The sequence below is a fragment of the Pollachius pollachius genome (genome assembly GCF_949987615.1).
Source record: "Pollachius pollachius genome assembly, chromosome: 5".
NCBI lineage: Eukaryota > Metazoa > Chordata > Actinopteri > Gadiformes > Gadidae > Pollachius > Pollachius pollachius.
The window spans coordinates 10,515,254-10,533,734 of record NC_136938.1 but is presented as its reverse complement, the minus strand read 5'-3'; the positions used below and the strand labels follow the sequence as shown (position 1 = coordinate 10,533,734).

Sequence of the window (18,481 nt, the reverse complement as noted above, 5' to 3'; positions counted from 1 at the left end):
TTCAACTCCAAACTAAAATAGCCATTATTTCACATGTTATTCCGGTTTCCGATGTCATGTCAACTCACATGTTAAGCTATACCGTATGTAATTTCCTATGTAATGTAATTCTTCCTGCATTATTGAAGTTCTGTTATTTCACATGTTATGCTAGTTCGTAATGCCATGTACTTGCATCTGTAACCATAAGGCTATTTGAAAATTTGTGTTACGTCACTGTCATGCTATGAAATGCATTCCTAGCACTGTATCAAACAGAATGCAGCGATCCAATTACTAGGTCTCTTACAACAGGGACAAACCCTCAACAAGCCACAAGCCTCCGGATAGAGAGCCACTTCACAACACACAGCCATACTGATGATGAAGTTGGGTAACAACAAGCTTGTATCAGGTAACAGCATATGAGCTCGTTGCGATGGGCTAAACACGACATCAGGCCCAACTGCTTCCTTCAATCTCTAAATAAGCATTTCCATACTAACTATTTATACAGTGATGTAAATACGAGGAGGACAGAGCCTGACTCAAAGACCGCCGGTAAGGTTATTAGCTCATTGGAAAGGACCTGAAAACATGTCACGATGAAGCAAAAGTATGGCTTTTGCCTCCAGGCTGCTGGGCCTGGGATACCTTATCTGTAGGAGAAGAAAATAGGTGTCTCTATTGTTGTAATTTTTGATTCTCTGCTTCAGGGGAGTCTGCTGGCGCAGCCACCACTAGTACCCAGGGACCAGAAATGTCTGAACATGCAGATGTTATGCAGTGGTACATCGGTAGCGGTATTGTTTAAGAAATCACAATGGAAAAAAGGAACTATAGTCATAACATATGAATACAAAACATACCCACTGAAGCCAAAATATGCATCACAAATTTTGAGTGAACATTTGAGTAGTCTGTTTTGAAAATGTACCCTTAAAAAATGTCTTTTTTTAGGGTAGCTGTAGAACTCTGCACTCTGACACAAAACTATTTGTTGAAAGGCAATTTATCATTTTCATGGGTCATCAATGAAAACTGTAGGGCATCAATTTCATGTATGCAAAATAGGCTATCAATTGTAAAATTGTCCAGTATTTTCAGTGTTGTAACACAGATCAAATCTTAGCATGTATTACTATTAAAATTCAGTATAAATTAGCTTTACGAGTTGTTTTCTACAACGAGACTTGTAGTTGGGGTTATCTCGGCCAAGGTTGAGAAGGAATTGGGGGAAAGGAACTTTGGCTTTGACTCCCTGAAGTCCAGATTTAACCGCGACATGGAGGAGGAAGGGATTGTTGCCCGGGATCGTCTCCCGCCTGAGCCCCGCTGCCGGGCGGCGGCGGTGGATTCCCGTGGCGGCGGTACTCCGGCGCTGGTGCCTCGGCTCCTCCACGTCGCGGTTCAATCTTGATTTCAGGGAGTCAAAGCCAAAGTTCCTTTGCCCCAATTCCTTCTTGTCAACCATGGCCGAGATAACCCCCACTATGAGTCTCGTTGTGGAAGTACCGGGAGTCTGCAAACGGCAACAACCCCTTTTCTCCTCCACGTCGCCGGCCGCTCAGTCTGTACTTCAGTTTGACGGAAGAACCACAGATGTTGGAGAACCCGACACAGTCGTTTGAGGCTCATAATATCATCCGGAGGCGCACACAGCTTTTGGCCGTGAAAATATGTATTATATCGATATCTATATATTATATTATTTAGAAATAGAGCTCCAGGACTCCCGCTGGAGCACCCAGAGGGTATATTTACAGAACATGGCCAAAAGCTGTGTGCGCCTCTGGATTATATTATGAATCCGAGCCATTGCATACATCCACTGTAAACACTAGCGCATGGTACCGTGGCTGCAAGCTGCTCAGGGCCACACCCTCACCCTCCACCTTGACCCGCCTCCAAAAAATGGCACGTTTATGGAAAGCTTATTGTGGGACTGGCTCGTAGTGGCTGTTATTCTGCACCAAGGCTGAATTTCTTGAACGTCTTCAAATACTGTATTAGGGGCCCACTAAGGTCTATATAAATGCATCCATAAAGTAGCATGCCATTGGGACCTTTAACTCGCTCCTTACTAAAGCACCAATGGACCCATCCGTTCATAAAGGACTACTACAAAGTTGAGTCTGAAACCAAAGTCTTTCTAGAAGATTCTTTCAAGACATGCATCTAAAAGAGGGGTCAAGATTGAGAAGCAAATTCAGGAATGATTTATTTGTCCACATAGGGCATTGGCTTGACATACACAAGTTGCTCTGCTAGTGATGGTAAAGTATTTCAGGGAGGGGAGGGCGTTAGTCACACGCAGAGCCCCAAAGCAGACACACAGTGGGGAACACAATGAATTATTAACTACTATAAACAGGTGCTCAACTTCACCGCTCGACATTCAAGTTTCATCCATATGTTGGGGTGCGGCTTAATCATGACATCATCATATCATGGGGGGGGTAGTCAAAGGGAAGAATTATTTTACGATGAATAGTATTCTAGTTGATCTATGTCGTATGCAGGATAAACACTCATGATTAGAAGTCCTGTTTATAATTAAGCCGTACTTTGATTAAGAAACATGTCTTTGCACGTGTTTGTTCTTGCCAAAAAAATTAGAGGTGGTGATACCCCTGTTGCTTTGATAACAAATCAAGGACATAATATACTTACAACACACTTAACTTATGTAATGCCAAATTCAAATAAATCAACTTGCATTAAAATGTCATACACACTCAGCCTGTAGCAAAGTGCTCTACAATTGGCAAGTACAAATAGTTACAAATATGAACATGTCTGCCCCCATCTTCTGCCTGTGAAAGAGTGAAATAGATGAAACAGTTTTTCATCTCAAAATGTCTTCATCTGTTTCAGTTTTTTTATCTCTGAACTTCGAATATCACATATCAGTGCTATAACCAAGAGGCTAGTCAATGTTTTATATTCTTAATTCTGTGAAGTTAAAACCCTTTCGGTTGAATGTGCTGGGTTTTTGCAGACTAGCACTGCTGCACATGCATACAACTATAGCTTTATGTTTACTTGTGCGTACTCTGGCATTATTGTCGGTAGTGTGTCATATTTAGCCAGAAGCTGGTTGAGGAGAGAATGTAGCTCAGCAGTTTGGGTACTTTCTGCCCGAAACCTGTAACCAGTACCACTCGAAAATGTTAGACCAAGGTCTTAAGAATCAGAGAATTGCATTTTTTCAATGACATGAAAACGCAATGGATTAACACTAAAACTGGATAAACACAGCATGCTAGACTGAATCTCTCGATAGATATCCAAATATATATTCAGGGTATTTTGTAGCAGGCAAGGGTTGCTAGCCATTCTAATCACCCAACTGAAACGTCATTGGTTCTGCAGAAAGAATAGTGAGCAGGAATATTTTATACTGCACTGCAGGCCCATGCAGTTTTTAAAAGGTGTTGAATCAGAGCCCCCTGATACCTTCTATAGTCAAATTTTCAACCAATATCCAACAGAGCAGGTCTGCAACCTCCGGCTTCCAGGAAGCTGCATTAACCAGATCTGAAAACCAACATGAGAAGACCCACCAATCTGGCCCTTTGCAGGGGGTTATTAAGGGCTCTGAATCCTGGCAAACATCCCCACGGACTTACTGAAGCCCACTGATTACCTAGTGGTTTCCCCTGTATTTCTTATGAATATACCGTATATGCTTCTATCTGTAATATCAGCAATCCTATCCAAGGGGTATCAATGTGTTGTTTATGTGGTTCTATTGGTTCGTTGGCACGTTCAGATGAGAAAAATCCTTTATAAAGTCAAAGGCTGTTGAGATCAGTTACAGATGGAGCAATATCAATGTATATTACAAAAATAATGAATTGACTAAACGTTTTATATTAATGTAACTGCTTCCTGGCAAAAAACGACAACAAGCACACAAGAACCTTCCATCTATTTTTCTCCCCCTTTCTCGCTACCCCTCTTTCTCCCTATATTATTTATTTTAGGGGAAATCAATGAGCGCCCAGCCTGGCAGACATTTAATATCCTGAGCTGAGAGCACGCAGTTTAATCTCGCCAGGAACCGAAAACTGTAGCTCATTAGCATACCACTGTAAACAAAGTTTCTAAAGTCATGAAGATAAAGTACAAATTGAGAAGTTAGCTCCGTAGCCAGAGCCGTGGTGTTGGTTACTGAACAGGAAAAAGAGCAGTGCACTGCATGTTAAGATTAGGAAAGTAATAAACCTCTAGGCGTCTTTGAAATGAGGGAATAGAAAGTGTTTTGTTTTTTTTGCCACAATAAGATGATGTGATTATGCTGACAAAAATATCATCCGTCTTAAATGTCATCCGTATCATTAAATCAGTTTAAATAAACACAATTCCAAACTCATAACAGCCACAGAAGAGCAGGGATCCACATGAGCATGAGGATTTATGATTTTATGGTTTATGAATACATGTCTTTTTAGAATCAATAATTTAACTATCAATCCAAATGTATGAACAAACGGCCATTCAAATATCTCAATTATTTTTTTAAACATAATCATAACCGGACTACAGCTAGCACTAGTTCTTCTGAATCATTATTTAGCATACCGTAACAGGACAACTCGACTTGATCAACTAGAGTCAACTAGAGTAAACTAGAGTGATTATTTAACAGAGCTGTACCTTATTTAACTCACACCCGCTAACACCTAATAACTTATCAAACACAATTATTGCATACTTTGTGTTAAAACCCAACAAGTTCAAATTTTCCTTATCAACATACAGCTAGCCGACCACAAATAGTACATAGAAAATAAATGAACTAGGAATATTTCATTATTAAAATGTACAGGACAATTAGATAAAGGCTTTATATTTATTTAATAGAGCTCAGATAACTAGTTAAATAAGTAGTTAATATTAGTAGTATTTGAAGTACAGTTAACAGCACAACTATTAAAGACTTGAGTAACTACACGAGACTAAATGATTTTCCAACACACTGCTAGTGACTACACAACTAGCAGGAGGGTAAAAGATAATCCAACACACAGCAACTGACTACACAACTAGCAGAGACTAAACGATTATCTAACACGGCTAGCAACAGCCCGGCTACTAGCTGTGTGTTTGAGTGTGCCTCTGTCTATGATGGGAGACCAAATCTATTAAGAGTTGCGTCCCCCTAGCTCTGTCTCGATACCCCCGGGGCCCGGGGTATCGAGTGACGCCCAGTGTCTACGGGGTGGGCTCCTCTTTCAGTACCCACTGGCTGCTCCAGCCCTCCTTCTATGCAAGAGGGTTCAGGACATCTGCACTGCAGCTGTCGCCTGCCCTCACATACGTGGACTCCATGTGTGCACGCATGTGAGGTGCACACACACACACACACACACACACACACGAGGGTCAGAAGCCCCCTGTCAGGAGCCAAGACCGTTTAATCTGGTGAGGTACAGTCGGTGTGTGTGTGTTGAAATCAAACACCGGCAGGCAGGGATGCATGGAGAAACACACACACAAAAGTACACAATAAATAAGAAAACAAACAGACATGCACAGTCGCACACACAACCAACAAATCCCACACATGTTGGCACACACACACACATTGACACGTATATAAAACATAGGGACATACACTGAAACAAATATCACACCGAGATCTGTGCATGCAAGAATAGTCCCCCCCCCCCCCCCCCACACACACACACACACACACACGCACACGCACACCTCCCTGTCTGGTCTATACAAGGCAGCCATCTGACCCTCTCCTGGGAGGGCAGTGGTTCTCAGAGATAAGCCCCTCCCTCCCTAGAGGAGGGGAGCCTCTAACTCAATTACAATACTCCCATGCCTCTTCTACTGTTTCTTCTCCCTTCACCCCCCTCTTCCTCCCGTTTTTACCAGCACCATGGATGGAGTCAAACACATCAGCAAGAGAGGCTGCAAGACCAAAGGCAACTGGTTTATTTACATTGTGGTTTTACAGTTATTGAGGGAGTGAGTGAGTGTTGGAGTGAGGGAACAAGCGAGCGAGAGAAAGAGCGGGGACAGAAAATGAGTAGAGGGAGAGCTGTGTGTGTACGTCTCCCTCCCAGATCGTGTCCTTTCAGGGGGGTAGATGTAGAAGGCTGTTCTTCTGGAGCCTTCTGTGTTGCGGTGTCTGGGGTATACTATGGTATGTGTGTGTGAAGAAATTGGATGATGAATACCACCATGGCAGACTGTGTGTGCTTTACAGTCTGGGTGGGTGTGTGTTGATGCTTCTGCTCTTTGACTGATGACAACTGGGAAGGAATAGACAGACATTCAAGTGGTGGTGCTACTCTACCAGCGGGTGCCCCCTTAGGGCGGGGTTTCAGCCGGACGGCGATAGCCGCGGTAGCTACGTAAGCATCGTGACCTCATAGCAGCCCGACACAGTGTAGCCTGCTATTAAATCCAAGGAAAAAAGAACGCGAAACAATTAAAGAGCAACAATGTAGGACGTCGAAGAAGATAGTCAAACTTTTGCGCAACATTTTCTTCATAAACGAAGCTTTTTCCGAAATACCTCGGGGGTACTGCGTTTGCCCTGTCGCACGGAACTGACGATTCTGTCGACCAATGAATGGACGGCGTGTGTAGCTCGAACTTGCCGGTGTTACACCGAATTCTGCGACCCACCGAAAAGTGTGACCCCAGGGGGCGCTGTTGCACATTTTCTGCAACATGCACGTATGGATTATAACAAAAACATAAATAAAACATAAGATCTCCCCCCACCGGTGGGCCTTTCTTTTCTTGATACTAACATTAATTCTAAACAGCGTTTTACACAGTAGCCTATAATAGGAAATGCTCAAAGGTAAATCAGCACAATTTAACACTGACTGTAGTTTTTATGGGTAAAGAAGCAATGGTGAAGGACCGTACTAAACGCCCTATAAACGTATGGGTCTGTAAAATGCTAATCAAATCAAAACAAATGTATTTATTAAACACCTTTAATAAAAAGGTCATTGGTTGGGGGGAGATCTTATGTTTTATTTATGTTTTTGTCATGCCTGTCTACGCTTCAAACTCGTGCATATTGCAAAAAAAAAAATGCAACAGCGCCCCCTGAGGTCACACTTTTCGGTGGGTCGCAGAATGCGGTCTAACACCGGCACCCTTTCAGGCGTCTCATTACCCCAACGGAAGAGTACTGCTAGACAAGTATGGCTCAGTCCGGATCACGCCCACTTTTGACGGTGGAAACGCGACCCGTGCCGCACCTTTACAGACTGAACCGACCCGCACCCTCCGGTGGAAATGCGCCATTAGTAACATGGTAGGCCTACAGCCATTTTGACATACATGAACCAAGAAATACACGATCTATTCACTTTTTACGGACTTTCTTTTAAAATGTACACATACCGTTTATTATTGCTACTATTTCGTTATTCAGCAGACACTTTTATATAAAGTGACTTAAGGTGAATTTGGTTTGGAAAGGTCATTAAGCTAGGCAGCTAAAGAATACCTACAGATAGCTTGTGAACATTAGGGACCTAACACAGTGCCTTTCAGTCAAAGACTATCCAGCCCCCACACTTGACTGGGTATGGTGAGAATGTACCTGAAATCAACATTGTCATGCTGAAGAGCTCTTTGGGGCCATAGAAAGAGAGAAGTATGCAAATGGTGTGGATATGGGGCTCCAGGGTTCTCTGGGCAAATGATATATATTTTTTGGTAAATTTTTCATTGTAGAACTTATAACCAAGGGATTTAGTGTGCTGTATATTAGCCTATTTTATGCATTGATGATTGCGTTCTAAACCAGGGAATCTTGAACACAGTTTCATGAATTTTAATGTTTCCCCAAGCTCTTGTAAAATCTAGAAAACGGCATCTGAACACTAAACACTGACAAACAATAGAAAAACATGTTCTTTCAACTCAACTAAAAACTTACGTCTGGTTACTATGTGGATGTCCTTTGACTGTACCTTATAAGCCAAGTAACACGATGTAACTATGCAATACTGAAGTTGACCTACAATAATGTGGATAGTTAATAGAAATTGCCTTTTTCTTTTCTTACCTCCTGAATGGACACGGTTGAATGCACCAACACAAAGCTATTCTACATCAGCAAACACAGTGACAGCTGAGCAAAATAAAACAACTTTCTCTTTCCACAACCATCATCCTTGCATAGATAAGATACCACCTTATGGTATCTTACAGCCTACTTCTATAGGCTGTACTTTCTGCATATTCTAGGCAACAAGTCGTGGCTCATTGCCTCTTTTAAAGTACAGCCTGGGTGCAGCTTTTCTGTCACATGTCAGAGCGACATGCTGCCAATCTGCCACTCCTTCCTTGTGTGATCATGAATCTGATCTCATCTAATCTGGTTTCTATCGCGGCTGTAGATATGGGAGCATGACTGCCTATAATCCGCTAGTCTCTGGGTGGAAATCTGCCGCAGGCGTTTAACCGTCTGCGAGCTTTAGCTGCTCCAAAACCTATTTCAGTCAACAGCTATATGGATTGACATACATTTTAATTAGGCCAGGTGCTGTGCGGCTGTTGCCAATCGCCATTAGTACTGCAGGCTGTATCTCGCTAAAGAGCTTTTGTTGAAAGACACCGAGAGCAGCATTAAGACAAACCTGCACTGTCAATTTCGGTGAGATGAGCGACAGGTGAGGGAACTCATGGCTAATATTGAAGGTATCATAATGTGTTCTAAAGGAAATTCTAGAACACAAGTTCCCAAATGACCTATGTCAAGCGGTCCCCTATAATGTGTGAGGTACTTGCAAGGACTGCCCACTTACAAAACAGTATTGCAACAACGCCTAAATCAAGGAACCAAATTAACCTTGATGTAATTGTTTGCATAAAAAGTTGGCAGTAACAATTATGTAGCCTCATTTTACACATTTACCCATTCTTTGGAATTTGATTATTTTAAATGTTTTATATTTTATACAATTATGTGGCACCCAATATTGAGGCAGTGGGGCCATAAGGCCTCATGTGGCCCCAGCCACTCTTTTGTCATTGTCCTGGTTTCAGAGGACATTATGAAGACAGAGAGTTAGATTTTCATCTGACATTTAACAGTAGGGGAAAGCGGCCGGTGGATTTTGTTAAGCAAGAGTGTCTTTTAAATCAAAGAAACACAAATCCTGACAGCATGGTGCTACTGGGCCCTGCCCCGCCTTCCGTGATTGTAATTTTCTTTCAAGGCAAAAGTTGGTTCTGTACTGACCCACTTGAAATTCAGCTCACTCCTCGTCTAGGACTTAAGTTTTCTAACTGTGATCCTTGTTTTGACAGCAAACCATACCTGGTAAACATATCCCCAATAAAAATGCCATGCCATAGAAGCTCCTATATTTTATAAACGCCTACTCAACATCAAGCCTCAAGCATGAATCTGTTCTGTTTAAAACAATAAAAATACAACAATTGAATGTCCTCATACGCGTCTCCTAACACAGTTTCTATTTAGGGTGAATCTGCCGGGACTCTTTCAAAAAGGCATTTAATAGCTCCAACTGTTTTATAGACCAGGGGGGATGCAGTGTTTAGAATGCTTTACGAGCTCAGCATGGACCTAAATCTTAAGACGATGGGGAAGACAGCATAGTCATGATTAGATTCACTGAAGCAGTTTTTCTTTCCATGTTTATTCATTGCCAATAGTTAACATAACCGGCGTTGTTATACTTCATGAAATTCTCCATATCATAAAATATATATATATATATTTAACTCCAAAATTATAATTATCAAAGTAAGAAGGATAATGTCTGTTTGAAGTCCATGATCAGATCTCCTAAATTGGTAGTCATGAGCTACGAGCGAGACCTCGGTTGGGGAGAATAAAGGATACAGAGCACAGAGGCATTGGTTTGGTTTTTGCCCAGACTTGAGACAGACTTCAGAAGGGATTATCTTTCAACAAACAACCCATAACACAGGGGCAGGGAAGACAGACGGGGGACGTCGCTGTGAATTAACCGTGTGCAGTGTAAAGGCCTCATTAGACTGGAGGGAGGCCTTCAGAGCATTTGCTCACTGTAATGCCATGCAAGCCTTCCAGACAAGCCCTTTTAGTTTCAAGGCATCCAAAAGGTTGCACATTTTTCATTAAAATATAGCAAATAATAAAACAAACAATAAATCGACAAGGTGGACTCAAATTATTTTGGATTGTTTATATTTTCAGCCCTAAAATTGTCAAATTCGTTCACCACAATGCGACACATCCTCCTCCCCCAAACTACTGGCAGGACCAGTTAGAGACCGAGAGAGGTCCTGTTTGAGGTAAACACAAGCCTGCTGCACACCGCCGTGTAGGGTCTTTCCAAGCTGTGGAATGCAAGTCATCCCCAAACACAAGCCTCCTCTGCAGCATCCACCCTGTTCACTTATTTGCCCTTCCCTAAAGCAGTAAACACTGGGAAGTGAGCGGTTATGGCGAGCCTTTTTCTACCATAGGTATTTCTGTTCCAGAGCTCCAGAGACCGGCGTTTGAGCCCCTGTCGTTGTCCCGCCTGCCCGGCTCAGTTAGTATGTTCTTCCAATGTTCACATGGGCTTCCTCCTTATCCTGATACTAATCATCCTCCTTACTCTGTCTGGAGAAATGCTTTTTAGGCTCCCTAGGGTCTAGAGTAACTATATGTGTGTGTGTGTGTGTGTGTGTGTGTGTGTGTGTGTGTGTGTGTGTGTGTGTGTGTGTGTGTGTGTGTGTGTGTGTGTATTTATTTACATGGGTCTATGTATGTGTGTGTCTTCATAACTATGTGTGTGACCTTGCGGTGCACCAGCATTCCATCCACACCATCTCCCTGCCTGTCAGCGAGACTTGGCTCCAGCCCCCCGGTGACCACCAAGTGAAGAGATGCCCCCCTCCTACTCCCAGGGAGGTGATGGATGGCTGCATGGCCCCAGAGCAGCTTTTAAATGGCCCTCGACTCCAGCATGTTTGCCTGAGAAGGCATTGGAGTCCAAGCATAGTAAGGTTGCAACTGTTCTTGACTTCCCAATTCAAGTTCTATGCTTTAGACACATTTTTAGTACACCAGACAATGGAGAAAATGGCACAGAGCACATAGTTGAAAATCCATGTACAACAAGATGGATGTAATAAATATTGAACTTCACATTTAACACCTGTGGTTCCATCACATCTGACAGTCAGCAAAATACAAAGATTGTTGACATGCATAAACACAGCATGCAACCGATTCCCCACCTGCTGTGAATCGAGCGGCATCTCATTCAGACTCGATTGCTCTACTGTATCGTCAACATGAGTGAACCACATCCGTTAGGGGTGATGTCAGAGGGGTGGTTGGGAGGGGGGGGGGCGCTTCCATGAGAGCTCCCTAAGGAGGTTCTCAGCTTGGAGATAAGTGACCCGCGTCAAGACAAGGCCGCCATTCTTCCTCCTCCACAGCCCAGAAGGCTACATGCACTGAGAACATCTTAAGCAAAGGAGAAGGACAATGCAGAGTTTGTCCCGCTGCCAATCTGGGAACAAGCACCCTGTAGGCATGGCAGTGTGAATGAGGCTGTGCGCCAAATGTAGCGCTCTGAAGACCAGCGGGCCAGTAGCCCTCCAATTAGGAGGAGGAACACGCTCAATAAGGGCGTCGGATAATCTCAATTACAAACTGTGGGTCAGGTAATGTTAAACAGACAATTTGAAACGGTGGCTGAGTAAGATAATACCTTTAAAGCTTTGAAGCTTTGAGGCTTAAAGCTTCGGCTATTGGTGAGGTCGAGGGTAAAGCGGAGCCTTTGACAAAGATGCCATTGAGATCAGAGCATGGAAGTCAATGAATAGTTATGCATTTTCTAGATGATAAGCCAAGACAAGTGAAACTAGAACCAAAAAATTGCAAGGTTTTCATTTGCACGTTGCGCCTAAAAAACAAAGTATATCGCGAATCAAAACACCATTGCAGATTCCACCTTCCAATATAAATCAAATTCATTAACAAACAATATGCCAGACAATATTGCCATATTGTGTCAACTAATTTAAATGAAGATATATATTTTTAGAAACATTTTAAAGTGAATAAAGAAAAGGTTCAAATGACCAAACTCCCTCACAATTTTTATCCATCAAGTCATGCTGGGTAAAATGGCATCATTGAAAACAAGCCATGTAAAGCTTAGCTTAGTGCTAGGAAGTTGCTACATACTGTAGACATTACAAAGCTAGCCCCTGGGCTGCAGCAGGTGGCTTGCATCACTCAAATGCTTAAGGCTTTGGTGGACAGCAACTGCCCAGATCTCTGAATGTCAATAGAGCGGCGCTGTGGACCACTTCTAACCCACTTCGCATTAGCCGGCCCTCAAATAAAAGGCTATTTTAAAATGATTAAATTAAGGCTGGGCTCTTCCGCATGTTGTACAGCAGCCTCACTCACATAATGCTTCTGAGAGGACAGAGAAAGAGATGGACAGAGACGGAGAAAGAGCGAGAGACAGAAAGAGTGACAGACGGCGACAGGGACAGGGTGCTGCAGTAATGTTTATAGCAATAAAGAGCAGAATGCACTGTTTAAGCTGTGCTCAAATCCTATTTGCCAAGCTGAGAGGTCTGGCTGCATTCCCATGCACTCTCCCTTCACTAATAAACAAAGAATGCTTTCCCTTATATAGTTCTAGTCCCACAGCACAGGCCGGACCCAGTGAGAACACACACGCACCCCTTAGATGTTTGAAGACACATATGCCGAGTCTCAGAAGAAGGATGACACTTAAGACATAAGACTATGCCCCCCTTATACACGCACACAGAATATGGTTGGGGTTCTATTTACAGAATGCCGTCGGGTCTTTGTTTAAGAAGAAACCAAGAACACAAGAAGAATTACACAAGTGCTTTGGAATCAAGATGCATATTAGCTTTGACAGTTGGCATGTGGCCTTGCTGGTGAGATTTCTTCCTGTCCGTCAAACGTACGGTCCTTGTCAGGCCTTTTTACGATGGGACAAGTGAGAACCCAAACTCCAGGCCATAAAGGGAGGTGCAGGGTGGTAAGGAGGCGCAAGGAGAGGGACTTTAACTTTCAATGAAAGCCAAACAGGACCACACTCCAAGTTGCTTTCCCAAGCGTCCATATCTGGTCCCTGAATTACCATGAGTTCTTCTTGTTACACCAAAGATATCACAGGTTATCTTCAAGTACAGATCTATTTCGTCCATGTACAATTGTCATTATTTTGACGAGTGATACAAATTGTAATGTTGATGAATTGTTGTAATGTCAAATAATTGTTTGATAAGAAGATCAAGGTAATTCAGAGAGAAGAGATTGTGTGAGGGTCAGGAAAATACTATATGGCTCTTTTCATCTAGTTCAAAGCAACAGCACTCTCTGACTAATCCTAGCTACCGAAATGTGAGATACAACAAAGGCTAGATTTCTAAATTTCAGTACCACAGCCGGATACAATATTTAGCAGACATTGAGAAATAAGTAAACACCATCAACCAAAGAACTCAGATTTGTATACTTACAGTTTGTTAAATACAGCCTAGATTAAACCCAATTATATTCTGGATCTTGTTTTCAACTTGCAACAATAACAAAACAAACAAAAAAACTATTTTAATCATTATAGCCAGTTGACATCCACAATGCCAGACATCCCTGGGGAAATCAATACAATACGTTGGCCAACATAAACAAGGCCCATACAACCTTGAAGCAAACAGTTTGTTATTCTACCTTTTTAAACTTGACTGAATTGTCCCTTTCGTTGAACCAAGGGGCCGTGGGTGTATGGACTGAGCCCAAGACAGGGGGAAATTGGCAGCCAGAAAGGTATCCAGATGACACAAAAAGGTGTCCCAGAATGCCATGGCAGGCAGGTGGGTAAAGGTAAACGTGACATAATTACACCAAACCAGGCCAATTTGGAGGACTCCATTTTGAAGGCTATACTCACTAATGACAGACCCCGAGGCAGTAAAATTGTTGTTGATATGCCCATGTTCTGTGACCCAAAACAATTCAATATCTCACAGAATGTATTTTTAGCACCACAGCAACAAATCTCCAGTTAAAGTTATTAAGTCGAAGTCACCCAAATCACACAGGACCTGACATTTCTACCACTTGAGCTGGTATTATGTGCATGAAGAAATCATTCATAGTGTTAGAGTCAGATATGCCTTCAAGCTTTCATGGAAATGCTGCTTAGCAACAGGAGCTGACAATGGATAACATGTATTGAAATGACAAGTTAGTTAAGAATGAAGAGTTTTAAAAGATTGCCAAGACGAGATCAGACAAATTCCACCCTGCAATATACAAATAGTCAAGGAATATGACAAACCAATATTTCAATACCAAAACCTTTGCACCAACATCTTTGCCTTTCTTTGTCGCATTTTGACACATTCTTAGCATCAGCCAAGATAACTGAATCTTTTTTTGGCAATGCGGAGGAAAATAAAAAATCCGAAGATGAGACTTTTTTTTTTACACCATTTTAAAATGCATTACTTTCCAAAATCGAACTAGTGGCTATTGGCTACATCACAACAAAAATGAAATCAATGCTCAATAAATATTGCCATTCTAGCATACTAATGCAATAGAAGTTAACAGAGGAGATCATGTAGTGGTACACTGTTATTACACCCTTGACTTTCATCTTCACTAGTACAAACAACATTTCTAATTGTTTCCTTGATAGCCTTGTTGTACCCCGGTGTGTAGTACTTTATCAGTTTGTGTATCTGTCAAGCTTAGCCGTAGCCTACAATTGTGATAGTTAAAATGCTGCATGCGGCCCATTGCTAATTATAACCCCCTTATGTGAGAAATGTGGGCGGGACAGAGAAGGAGGGACGACACTGGTTAAGCACACGCGCACAGAGACAGACACGCACACACAAACGTGTCAAAGTTCAGTGTGACATTCTGGGATATTGAGGATAACCACTGGCCTGTTTTCCTCGCACTCACTCAAGCTAGTAAATCTGAGGCACATTTGCATTAACTGCAAACAGCAGTGTCCCCCCCCCCTCCCGTCCCTGTCCCCCTAGGTACCAGAATATACTACACACTAAAGGCTGCAGTTATTTTTTGACAATGTTGCTGGTGAATGTAGCCGTTTTGAGTGTTTCAGTATAGCTGGCTGGGTTTTAACGCCTCGCAAACGTATGGGGGATGAACACATCTGCATTGGCTCCCGAGTAGCACCATAAACACCCACAGGGTTGTAAAAGTGAACATTAACGCAATGCCTTGAGGCATTGGTCAACTAAATGACATCAAGTCAAGACAGTTTTAGGTTGAAGAGGCAATCATTGATTAGAGTAGGAAATGTATTGAATCTGCCAATGTTCTGTCGAAGTTTGGTATTTTCCTGCCATATTTCTGTACCTCACTCAAACGTCCAATTACATGGAAAGAGCAGGAAAATTAATTATTAAAATGTTCTCATTGGCTGTCTAATGTTTTCACGTGGGCAATGCATGGATAGGAATTTTAAACCCTGACTCTGATACTCCCATACACTGTTGTGGTGTGATCATCATGACTCCTCATGTCTCTGGGGAAGTTTCAACCTTTTTCGTAACAGCAAAGCCAGCCATCCTAGAATGCCACGCTTTGACCTAGGTCCCGGTTCCCATACTTGACAGTTCCCATAAGGTGTACATTCCAAAAGTACGTATTTAGAGATGGGTTCTGTTATTTAGTTAAGAAGCAGCTTAAATTGGCCACCGAATCAGGAATTGCTTTGGACACAACAGATAATCAACAGTCTACGCCTCCCCCAATGTCCCTGAAGCAGATTAGCTGCCTGAATTCCCACTGCTCCTTTCCTCCTACAAGACCACTAACTGCTTCTACTTGCCTTCTCTAAGATATTGTGAATTACCATAAATATGAAGATAATTCAAGATTTAGGAAAACATTTTGTAACAGATGTTAGGATTCACATTGAAGGAAGTCAGATACTGGTTACTTGTCTTGACAGCGGTCACCACCATTGTAAACAACAAGCTAGCTAATGACTTAGCAGAGCCAACAGTAAACTCGCAGTGATTAACTCCATCCCAGCAGGAGGCACGGTCAGTGAGCGATACATGAGCAAATGCTGTCCCTCAGATGCTCTGAGCAAGCAGGAGGGTTTGGTAATCCAGCAGCCCTTAGAATATCAGGGGACACACCAGCCCTTCAAAAGAATGGGCTTCAAATTGACGGTACCAAATCCTGCAGTGGATCCATCGTGACACTATTTGCCTGTGTGAGCAAAAACATTATGTATCTTAAATAGACCTAAAGTCCTTTTGTTGATTTTATGAAAATAAGATTTATTATTTTAAAATAATGCACATGTTAAGTAACAATTTTGAAAAGGGCTTGAAATAAAACCTATCCTAGTTTTTTTTCTTTCAAACATCGGATATCAACTCTGCTCAATCTGGCAACTAAACCACTAAAAAACACAACACACAACAACTTTATCCTCACACAACAGAATCAATGCCAAGCCACCAGCTGCATATTTTCTCAAAGGTCATTATGGATGCTTAACTGTGAAAGCCTTGCAAGATGACAGCCTTCACCAGAAGCAAAAGCCGCAGATTGTGTTTAAGTGTAGTCCAATCACCTTGCAGTTGAGCGGGGGTCCCACATTTCCAGAAAATGTTTGTGCAATACAGGAAATATGCAATGACGTTATTCGGACGAGGTGAACAGCATTATGTCACCAGTAAATGAGGGGCGAGTGGGGTTAGCTGGTAAACCTGGCCTTGCAAGATGACCACAGTGTCCGAAATTGTATCCCAGTGGGCCCTGTGACTTCCTCAGAGCCGTCCTATGATAGGAAACCAGGGGCGCCTCCGTCCTGATATATACTTTTACCCATTAAACTGCCAAAGAAAGTCTTCCTGCACAGCAAACACGCCAGGCATCTTCTGCTCCATGGGGAATCCATCTCAAATAACTTTGAGAGTCTTGTTGACTGTCTCCTGTCTCCTAACTGTGACTTTTCCCCTAAAGTCCCAGGCCAAACATGCAAACCATACTGCCAAATAACTGCATTGCATTTTAGTAATTAATATTAATTATGGATCCCCTTATTGTTTTGTAAGCAGTCCCTTTGCCAAAGCATACGATAAGTCATAATTTATTAATTTAATAATCCAAAACCTCACCTGGGGAACAACTGATATGGTTAATCATGGTATAGAAAGAAGGAGAGAAACCTGCTATTAGACAGGTATAAAGGGAATAAGCACACATCATTTATATAGAAAGGGGTGTGGCGGCCAGGCGCTGGGCAGCTAACGTTACAATTCATAATGGCAAAGTACAACAGGGTTAGACTTATAATAGCGCAGCGTGTTAGTATTTAGCTTGTGTTCATGTTTCGGACAGTGATATGCCTTCATGTGATGTGAGCCAGTAAATGACTGATAAATGCAATCAGCCGTGGAAAACTGCTGCTAAAACAGAGATCCACAGGACGCATTACGACCTCACTCACTGTCCTTTAAACGTTTCAATACCAATTTAACAACCATTAGATTCGATTACAGTGTTTGTCATTCTTCACGACTCTAAGTGGGATTTTAATATGGTAGTATGAATAAGATAAATCCAAAGGCATGTTCTATCAGAATGTATTGCAGAAATGTACTGCTACCGTTACATTAATATTTTAAAAATCGGATACGCCAACAATACTAAACGGCGTTTTAAAGCCTGTTCAACATCTCGAATTAATAGCCTTCAGTCTGAAAATAGCGGGTGGAAAGCAGTGTTTTTAATTCAGATAGAATCAACTGTAAGCAACACCCAAACCTTGTAGCCCTGGCCAGACAACCCAGCCAAACAGCAATGTGAACATGTCCATTCAAAAGTCGTCCAAATTGTTCCAAATTGTTCATTTTCAAGTTCGACTAATTACAACCTCAGAAACTGCCAATGAGTTAGGAACGACCACAAATTCCCAATGGAAGCCCCTGAGCTGCAATGGTGCCCAGTGCCCACTCACTCACACACACTCACTCACTCACTCACACCAGGTCCATCAAGTCGCCTTGGACGCACACTGCGCTCACACAACATGACCGCTTTATCCTCAAGCTTTTCCCTGGACCGTGCATGCCTGCAGCCGGTTTCAATGGGTAAAAGAGGAGAAAGAGCCGGTTTGAAAACATGCGTTCCTACCTTGAGATCCTCTACTGTTTCATCGCAAACGGCAAGCCTTTAGAAGATGGCCAATAGCCAGCAGCCCTGCTTCTCAGGAGTAAAATATCCTCCTCGTTGGGGAGATTTCCAAGCGGCCAAGTAGTGAGTACTAGAGGCGGTGTTAAAGTGTGCTGCGAACGGGGAGGAGGTGTGGTTGTAAAGGAGGAAATGCGTCATAATTATCGGCCCGTTTGTAGTCCACTTACCTCCCACGGTCAGCACTACACGTATGGTGGTGTACTTTAAGAACTACAAGTGGTGATCATGCAGTGCTTATCTAGTGGCCGTTTT

General features: G+C 42.5%; 1 protein-coding gene across 1 annotated transcript in view; it reads right to left on the bottom strand.

The window, feature by feature from the left end:
* The window catches only part of tln2a (talin 2a), a 120,892-nt gene extending 102,630 nt beyond the window's left edge, over positions 1–18,262 (bottom strand). Inside the window, exon 1 of the mRNA XM_079736318.1 lies at positions 18,170–18,262. The gene's annotated coding sequence lies outside the window, so the exon portion shown is untranslated. The remainder of the gene's footprint in view (positions 1–18,169) is intronic.
* Positions 18,263–18,481: the final 219 nt, after the last annotated feature.